Source organism: Lichenostomus cassidix, chromosome 13, assembly GCF_008360975.1.
Source record: "Lichenostomus cassidix isolate B80296 chromosome 13, HeHo_3.0, whole genome shotgun sequence".
NCBI classification, from domain to species: Eukaryota; Metazoa; Chordata; class Aves; order Passeriformes; family Meliphagidae; genus Lichenostomus; species Lichenostomus cassidix.
Window position 1 is genome coordinate 11204177 of NC_139494.1, and position 8951 is coordinate 11213127.

Here is an 8951-nt window from a genome sequence, read left to right on the forward strand (position 1 = left end):
AGCGTGGGGAGCCGGGCCGGCGGTGCTTTTCAGGCGGAGGGAAGGAGCCGGAGGAGCAGGGAGAGGAGCGAGGAGAGGAGCAGGGAGAGGAGCAGCCGCGGCTGCGGCAGCGCGGTGCGGGCAGGGCGCGGGGGAGGGGACGGCGCGGCACTCACCGAGCTACGCGCGGCTGCTGCTGCCCCCGCTGCCGTCCATGGGGGCGGCGGGGGGACGGGAGCCCGCTGCGGGCCAGAGCCGCCCCGCGATCCGCCGCATCTGCCCGGCGCCGCCGCCGCCGCGGAGGAGGAGGAGGAGGATGAGGAGGAGGAGGAAGAGCGGAGCGCGCCGCCCCGGAGCCCCGCGCAGCCCGGCCGCAGAGCGCCGCCTGCCCGCCGCAGAGCGCCGGGATGGGATGGGTTGGGACGGGATGGGACGGGATGGGAGGGATGGGATGGGCTCCCGGCGGGCGGGGGGGCCCGGCGCGGGGGCAGGTGCAGCCCGGGGCGGGGGGCGGCGCGGAGCCCAGCCGGGCGCGGCCCCGGGGCGGTGCAGCTGGCGGAGCGGGGCTGGCGGCGGCCGTGCGCCGAACGGGGGTCGAGCGGCGGCTGGAAGCGCCTGTGCCTAACGTGGCCGGGCGCGAATCCGCCCCGCGAGGGCTTTTAATGAAGTACAGATGTTCCCTAATATAATTATATCGTCCTCTCCCCGATAATTGGCTTTGGCAGCCGCGCCGATCGAATCCCCCCGCGCGGCTGCCGTGCGCTCCCCCCGCCCGCCCCGCGGAGCCGCGGCCGCCCGACACCGCCCCGAGCCCGGGCACTGCCCTGGGGACACCCCGGAACCCCGCAGGTCCAGAGCCCTGCTCCTGAGAACCCCGCGTTCCGAGACCTGGGATTTCAATGTAAGCTTTTGCTCTCAGCAGGTGAAGATGAGGGGCGACGTTTAATTACTTATTTCTTAAAGTGCGTTTCCTTAGAAAGCACGGGCATGCTGTCTAACTGGGCTGCCTGTAGCCTGGGAGGATGAAACACCGCGGCTGTAGGACTGAAAGGTTATTGCACACATTGGGGAAGGACCTTGCTGTTGACCAGGAGCACAGCACTGCTTTGGGATGGCAGCAGAGATGTCCTGGCCAGCTGAGCAGGACCAGCACCCCTTGAGCAGCTCTCTCGCTGTACCTGTGCTCTCAACGGGCCAGGTGAGCTGCAGATGGTTAAAACACCCCAATTCTCCCCAGCTTGGTTTGTCTTTAGGGAAATTGCCAATGAGGACACACTAATACAAGCCAGATGTGTGGGCGTTTTGTGCATCTATGTGGGGAAAATGGATCAAACCCACAAATTCATCTTGCAGAGGACAAGCAGCCAACACAAGGTAATGATTTCTAGTCACTACAGGCCCCAAACCACACTGCTTTCACCCGATGACTCAAAGCTGAAACCCAGCCATGACATTCCTGCTGACACCTGGACACTACGAGGTGTGTAAATACTTCAGATAAACAGGATTAGGGAATTCTTTTAGCCCAGGGTGGCAGAGGGGAGCCACAGAGAGCTGACACATTGTGTACCTCTCTCTTGTGTCAGCTCGGGCAGTGTCCAACGGGAGGGGCAGTCCTGCTTGTTAATACAAAATGCAGGCTGGAAGTCAGCCCCCCCATCCCCAAAAGAGAGCACATCCTGCCCACTCCTGCCCAGTGCAGGGTCTCCACCACCAGCTCTTATCAATTTAAGTGAAGGCAAGCAACTACAGTTCTTTCAAGCAATTACCAACTCCTCAGCACAAGCCCACAACAATACTCAAGCTCCCCTTTTATATTTACCAGTGGTACCAAGGTGATAGCTGTGAGCTGAGAATCATTTTGTACTGATGGAAAGGGTAAAGGGGTGGCTCTACCCAGAGACTGGAGCTACATCAGCATTAATCCTGGTCTCAGCATGAGGAGTTCTGCCTCAGTAGGAGCAGAAAAATGCTCCTTGTTTTCATACCTGTGCCCTGTGGATTTCTGAGGGACCAAAGCAGACAGGTTTCAAAAGCTGGGCAGAGCATGGAGCATCCTTGGTTTGCCTTCAGCTGGGTCTCTTTTGGGTTTTGCTCACCCTCTAATACCCCCATGGCTGCTCAGAATATGGGGAATCCAATACAATCACAGAGATCTATAAGTAATGCTATATCTTCCAGCCACTATTTTCATATTTTTGTTCTTGATTCGGTTCTGATCCCCAGAGGTGAAGGCATGGGGAAGGTGTAGTGTCAGAGGCAGCTCTGTGTATTCCCTGAGCACAGATGCCTCTGCACTGGGTGTCCTAGGAGGCAAGATGGGGATGAAGAAACTAAGACTCCTTTTTTCCAGTTTCACTTCAGCCATAGTAGAATCTTTTCTTAGAAGGATATAAATATAGAAGAGGTGAGGGAAGCACAAAAGCAACACAACCTGGAACAACATGACTCAAAACAGAGGACAAGCAACCTGACAGACTGACTCTGCAATTTCTTTTTCAAGGTCTTTTCTTTAAATGCTAATTTATTTTTTTTTAAATTTAAAAAACAGCCCATCATAATTACAGGCTCTCTCTTAGACTTCCCAATCTTCCTTTAAAACCACCACAGAAATTACCTCAGAGAACTACCTCGTTTATTTTTCCCTCAAGGGCAGATGCAGGAGAACATTCACCTTAAATGGGGGAGCTCTCCAACTTGTGAGCTCTCTGAAGGTAAAGCAGACTTGCACACTTACCTTACTGGCAGCATCCTTGCTTTTCTTATGCTTCATGGGTCGACCTCTCAGCAGGAGCCTTCTGCTCCCCCCAGCTGAACAGATAAGTACTTTTCAGCTCTCTCCCAGTGACTGAGTTTCTCTGCCCTTTCCAGGTGTTAAGCTGATAAGTGTGAGATTTCCAAGGATCAACTCTGTCAAAGAGAGGAGGAACAGTGGACTTACTCCTCTCTGACCTCTCTTATATTTCCTCTCCTCCACCCATTATTAAAGGTAGATGGTTCAGAGCTGGCTCCAACTCGTTCCTTAGATATTCCAGGGTAATCTTCTTCAGGCTTTGCCCTTTCCAGTGTACTTTTTGTTTCTGTGCCCCTCTGCAAATAGGTTGGTGTTGTTTCCTGAAAGCATGGTGCTTTTATTTTCCTGGAAGCAGAAAACAGGGAAACTGACTGTAAAATCCAACCAGTAACAAGTCAATCATTGATTCTGTTCTTCATTTCATCCCATTTTTAGAATAAATGCTTTCTTAAAAGAAACAAGGTAACATAACTGTTGGATCCTGAACAAATAAGAACATGCCTTTTCCCCCCTGGTATAAGGCACCTGTCCAACATTTTATTAACTTTGCTAATTGCATTAAGCATCCTGCAGTGCAGAAGAGTCATCAGCTGCTAACTCCCAGATCACTATAGTTGAGTTGGCTGTCAAATGAGAAAAATTCATAGCAGGAAAAAAAAAAAAGACATTTTAGGCCCAGAGTAGCAACCAAATAATCATACAGATCTGAATTCTGCTCAGCTCCTAGAAGGGATCATATTTTATGGACTACTGGAAGATGGTGTTAGGACTCACATAATAAATATGAGGTGTATGGGTGCAAATGAGATTGATTAATAGATCTTACATGTTCAGACACTTTTACAAACAAGAAAAATTAGGTTTCCCTATGTGAATATTTTATGCAGATTTTTATGCAGATAATTTGTACCTGCTCTTTCATTTTGTTACCTGTAGTATTACATGTGAACATAATAATAATCTAAATTTACATACACAAATTACTGGAAGGTCTGGATCTGGCACACTGGGGAATAATTTCTGGCTGGAAACATTAGCAGTGTGATAACTATTTAGACAACTATATGAAATGAAATAAGCACTTGTCAAAAGAAAAATGCATTGTTATGAAAACTGGAATTGGTATAGTCTCAAATAAAAATGGAGCCTGTGAAAACGAGTTAATCAGAAAATCTCTCCTGCCACTCTCCTGCCTTACTGCTTTTACTGTTTCATTCCTCCTTTTCCTGGGGTGAAATCCTGTAGAGCAGAGAGCTGGGGAGGCAGAAGCAGCTGCACCATTCTGCAGAGGAGGAAAAGCAGTAAATCCTGGCTCCCAGCAGAGCGTTGGCAGGATCCCTCAGTCCAGGCTGGTGGCTCTGCCTGCAGGGATCAAACATGCCTGTGCCAGAGGGACCTGTCCAGGCTCTGTGTGCTTCACACACACATGGACTGGTGGGGCACTCACAGCTCCTTGGTGGCCTTTAATTTTGGTCCAGATGGTAGTCAAGACCTGAATTCTGCTCAAGAACAAACAGGAGAAGCAGCGAGGTTAGAGGGGACAGACAGAAGAAGCTGCATCTGTCCTGCAGTCACTGTCAGGCAGTGGTTTCCAGCTGACATGCTTCCATTTTTAAGAAGCACAAGGGCATTTAGACCATAGCTTTGTGAAAGTAATATTATTTCTGCCTTTCAGTATTTGTTCATCAGGAAACTCATTCTACAGCCAACCAGAACAAAACTGTGTGGAGGGAAGCAGAGAAGAAAAAAAAAATAAAAAAGAGAAAAGAAAAAAAAAGCCAGTCAAGCAACTGCTAATCATATTAATTTATAAATGTTGTTTATAATTAGCGTTTTTAAGCATTCATTTTCTTACTTCAATAAAGACCACATCTCTCCAGGACCCTCACCATGTCCATTGTTTTTATGACAGGCAGTAGAGATAGGTACCAATTACTTGGCTGTTATTTAGTGAGTACTCCAAAGTACTTTGATGCAGCAGCATTGTAAATTCTCTGTAACAGCTAATTGTCTCATTTTAATTCATTTTTAATGAGACACCTGGGAGAATGAAGAAACATCACAAACCCACAAAAGTCCCAGAATATTTTTGAATTGGTGTCCCAGTCCCTGCATATTTCTGCCTTCCTACAAAAGAACTTTTTGGCACTAGCACATAGAGGTGCAGCACCACAACCTTCTCCCACAGGCGAGAGAGGATGGTGGTAGAATCTATAAAACACCATGGAAAGAATCCAGAGAGAAGTTTCTGGTCTTCAGATGTTCTACATCTTCATCACTGCTGTCTCTCTAGACAACTGAGCCACATTTCCTCTGTTGCCAGCGGGCTGCAGAGGGAAGGGTAGGGTTATCTATCACTCATTATCATTTGACATGTAGATGTGATTCTCAGAAAGAAAAAAAAACGTGGCAAAGGGGTATATTTCCTTCATCAGCAGCTGGTGAATTCCATATTTTTTTTGTGATAGGAAAAATGTGTCCTCTGACAGTCACCAGCTTGGTTTCCTCAGTTAAGAAAGATATACACCCTCTTGGTTCTCACTCACATGGCTCAGTGTTACACTCTGTGCTAACTTCAACATCCAGATCTGATTGACTCAACAGGGGATTTAATCCCAGTAAGACAGAGCTGCCCAAAACTCTACCAGCAGTTTGGTTTCAGCAAGTCCCTGTCACAGTATCCTGCTGGTCTCTGCTGCTGGGGTGGCTGCAGGGGGAAGCAGCACTTTCCAAGGTGGCCCTTAACCAAATCCCATGAGGAGCTCCTAGATCAAAGCCAGCACTGCAAGCAGAGAAAGAGCATGGGACATTGAGAAATGTAAATGGGATGTTCTCATTTTAATTAGAAAGATGCCTGTGGTGGCAGATTGACCATGTTTCCACTGAGGGATTTATCACAAATTGAAAGGCACACCCTGTGAGCTGTGTGGTTTCACTAAGACATTCCCCTCTCAATTTTGGTAAATAGCTGTGCTCTTTTGTTAGAGTTGGGATAATTTTTCCCAGGTGAGGCCTGTCAGCAGCCACAGGGCGGTGTGGCTGCCCACAGACACCACAGCAGTTATCATCCCTGGAGCAGTGTCCCCACGTGCCCCCAGGGCCAAAGTCTGGAGCACTTCGTGCTGACTAAGCCCTCTCCTTGCCCCACATTTTACCTGGCATTATTGTCTAACACCGTAACGAGGATCTGGCGAGTGGTCAGGGCTGTGGGAAAGCTCCCAGGTTCCAGCAGTAGCTGGCAAGCAGCTGTGGATGCTGATTCTGTGGCTGAGGACTCCCAGCCAGGCACAGCCAGCAGATGTGCCCCTCTGGGTGGTGCTGACCTGCCCAGATGCCATAGCTTTCAGCAGGGGAGAACTCTGGCCCAAGCTCAGTTTCTTTGATGTTTAACAGTATAATGACATTTAATACCATTAGTGTGCCAAAAAACTGTCTGCTTCTTTTCCCTACATTTGAGCTGCTTAACGCATAAAGGAGCCTTGCACATTTGGAGTGCTGAGACAAGGAGCTTGTTGATCCCAGCAGAAGAGCTCTTGAGCCTGTGGTAAGGCCATGGTGGAGTGCCCAGCACAAACACTCAAGGGTTTTATCCTCCTCAGCTGCAAAACTTCCCTTCAGCTTTGCTGCTTCTGGGAAATGGCTAAGGTAAGGTGAGCTGGCCCCTTGCTTAGATGGCTGCCAAGCTGCTGAATTTGTTTGCAGCAAGGGACTGGGGGTCATGTTGTGACCGTGTGGTGAGTGAGAGCAACACTTTTGGGAATGAGCATTCATGTATTGAATCTACTATTCCAGAAAAAAAAAGCACTGAAAATCCCATAGCATTTAAGAACTCTTTGTTGATGAAGATTATTTTGACAAGGACTCCAGGAGACTTACTTTCCCACTGAAAACCCATTTTCAGGCTATTTTTGTCTTTACTGTATTTCATCTCCTTTTCTAAGATGGATTTTTTTCCACCACAGATGAGATCCCAATTTCTTTTGAGACTTGGACAATGGTGCAGTTGAAGAGGGTGACAACAACAAGCTGCTTCTCAAACCATCACACAAAAGACTTCAGTCAGGATATTTACAATAAATACAGGCCCCAAGTGTGAGGGCTCCCGTTTCCTGGCAGCGTTGCTTTACGCTGTTTTTTTCCTCTGGAAGGAATCTATTACATCAGTGGCCTCGGGAATGTATATTGAGATGGTTTAATCAGAGTTGAAAATCACAGCACAGAAAGGGGCTTCAGTTCTCCTGGCTGGACACAACGTCCCCAGTTTGGGAGCTGCTGGAATGTCACTGGTATCACACAGTCTTTAGCTCATCTCTGCCCAGCACTAGGATGGCTGGTGGCAGCATTATGGCCCTGATTCAGCAAAGCACTGGAGCACATGCTGAACTTTAATTTCTTCAATTAGACTTAAATACATGCTTAGGGCTGAGGAGACGCCACAATAGCCACAGAGATCACAGTCCTGTTCAACAGGTAATTTGTTTTGGCCAGTGAATTCCTCTGTAGGTAAAGGTTTTGTCAACTTTCCTGTGCTCCTGTCTGTTGCTTGCATCTCCCTGTTGCCTTTATCCTTACATTGCCAGGCAGTCTTTCAGGACACACCACTTCCTCCTCATTATATTGTACAACCTCATTGTACAACATCAAGTACAAATAGGGCTGGAGTTTCTATAGCTCTCATAACACCAATAATTACAACAGGAATGGATTTAAGTATGGGCCTTATTGTCCTCCTAAATGGAGGTTTATATTTAGAGGCTTTATCTTTCTTGTCTTTTCCTCCATGTGTGAAATGGGTCTTTTCTCAACCCAGTTTGCTTTAGATCCCCACAAGGCAAAGTGTCTGTGGGTGGAATGACATCTATTTGAAGGGAACAATATTACATGAGGAGTAAAGATTAAAAGGTCTGGAAAACTTCTAAGACTTCACCTGACATACTGAGTAATGCCAAGGCTGTGGCCAAGGTCCTATGTGGCTTGGAAGCTATGGAAATGAAGAATGTTTCTGCAGTAAGTTAATCTACTGATAAGAACCTCAAGCAGAGTTAATTACAGAGCAGGTTCAAGGGAAAGCTCGGCTGAGTCCAGAGTTGTTGCATCAGTGCCTGAGGTTTGGGAAGGAGGACAGAACATGGGCAGGTAAGCTGGGACAGATGGGCCACAGCAGTGAAAAACTGACTGTCAGCAGGAGCAGATCCAGCCTGGAAACTCAGTGAGTGCTGGAATCAGCTGCCTAATTGCGTGAGAGTTATGAGGGAATGGCAAAGGTGGATCTAACTCATCATCCAGGGCAAGTTCTAACACTGCTGGACAAACATTTTGCTGAAGGGTCTTTCTCAGCTATCAGGTTTTTATCTGAATTCTATTGACTGCATTCCTAGGAGGAGGAAAAAAGCCTGCAAGGGCAAACCCTCACCCAGAGAATTGTATGTGTTTGATTGACAGTCATGTACTTTTTGTTTGAAATTAGATTTTTCAAAGGAGTAGGGTCAAGGGCTTTTTCTTGCAGAAGATCAAAGGTTACATCCTTTGCTCATCTAAACCAACTTGGCTTCAGTGACTCCTTTGTTGATTTGTAGCAGCTGAGTGTCTCTACCAAAAATACAGCCCAGACATGGACTCAGCAGCACACCCATGCCTGCTCTCCAACTGTGAAATAAAACATGATTCATACCCAAGCACAGAAGTGGAATGTAAAAAGCAAACAGAACACAAGGTGAAAAGTAATTATATTCCCTTAATTGCAGATTTAAAAAAAAAAGTAACACCAAAATAGCACCAAAAATTGTTCATAAGATTCTTTCATTTAAAAAAACCCATAAAACATGAAGGCAGCCTCTTTACTGAATCCTGGGATTTGGCAGAAAAATAAATATTGTTGTAGGAATTATTGGAGCATATATGTTAAAAATCTCCCAAAAATGCACTGTAAATATAAGAGCTGTTAAGCTGGGCTGAAATATATAGATCATATTTAAGCTGAAAGGAGGTAAATAATCCACTGCTATAATATGATTGCAATTGGCAAAAAATAAAATAATGTTGAATTATGATAAATAGTGCAGCCAGTAATGGAAGCTACAGCCAGCATTCCCAAAGGAGACACCACCCACAAGTGTCAAGTAAAGAAAGTAGTAAAGTAAATAAAGTAGTGGCAAGACTGGAAGTACAAAATCTATTT

At 46.9% G+C, this 8951-nt stretch overlaps 1 protein-coding gene across 1 annotated transcript in view; it reads right to left on the reverse strand.

Annotated features, from left to right (window-relative positions):
* The window catches only part of RASGEF1C (RasGEF domain family member 1C), a 73058-nt gene extending 72641 nt beyond the window's left edge, over positions 1–417 (reverse strand). Inside the window, exon 1 of the mRNA XM_085073636.1 lies at positions 156–417. The gene's annotated coding sequence lies outside the window, so the exon portion shown is untranslated. The remainder of the gene's footprint in view (positions 1–155) is intronic.
* Positions 418–8951: the final 8534 nt, after the last annotated feature.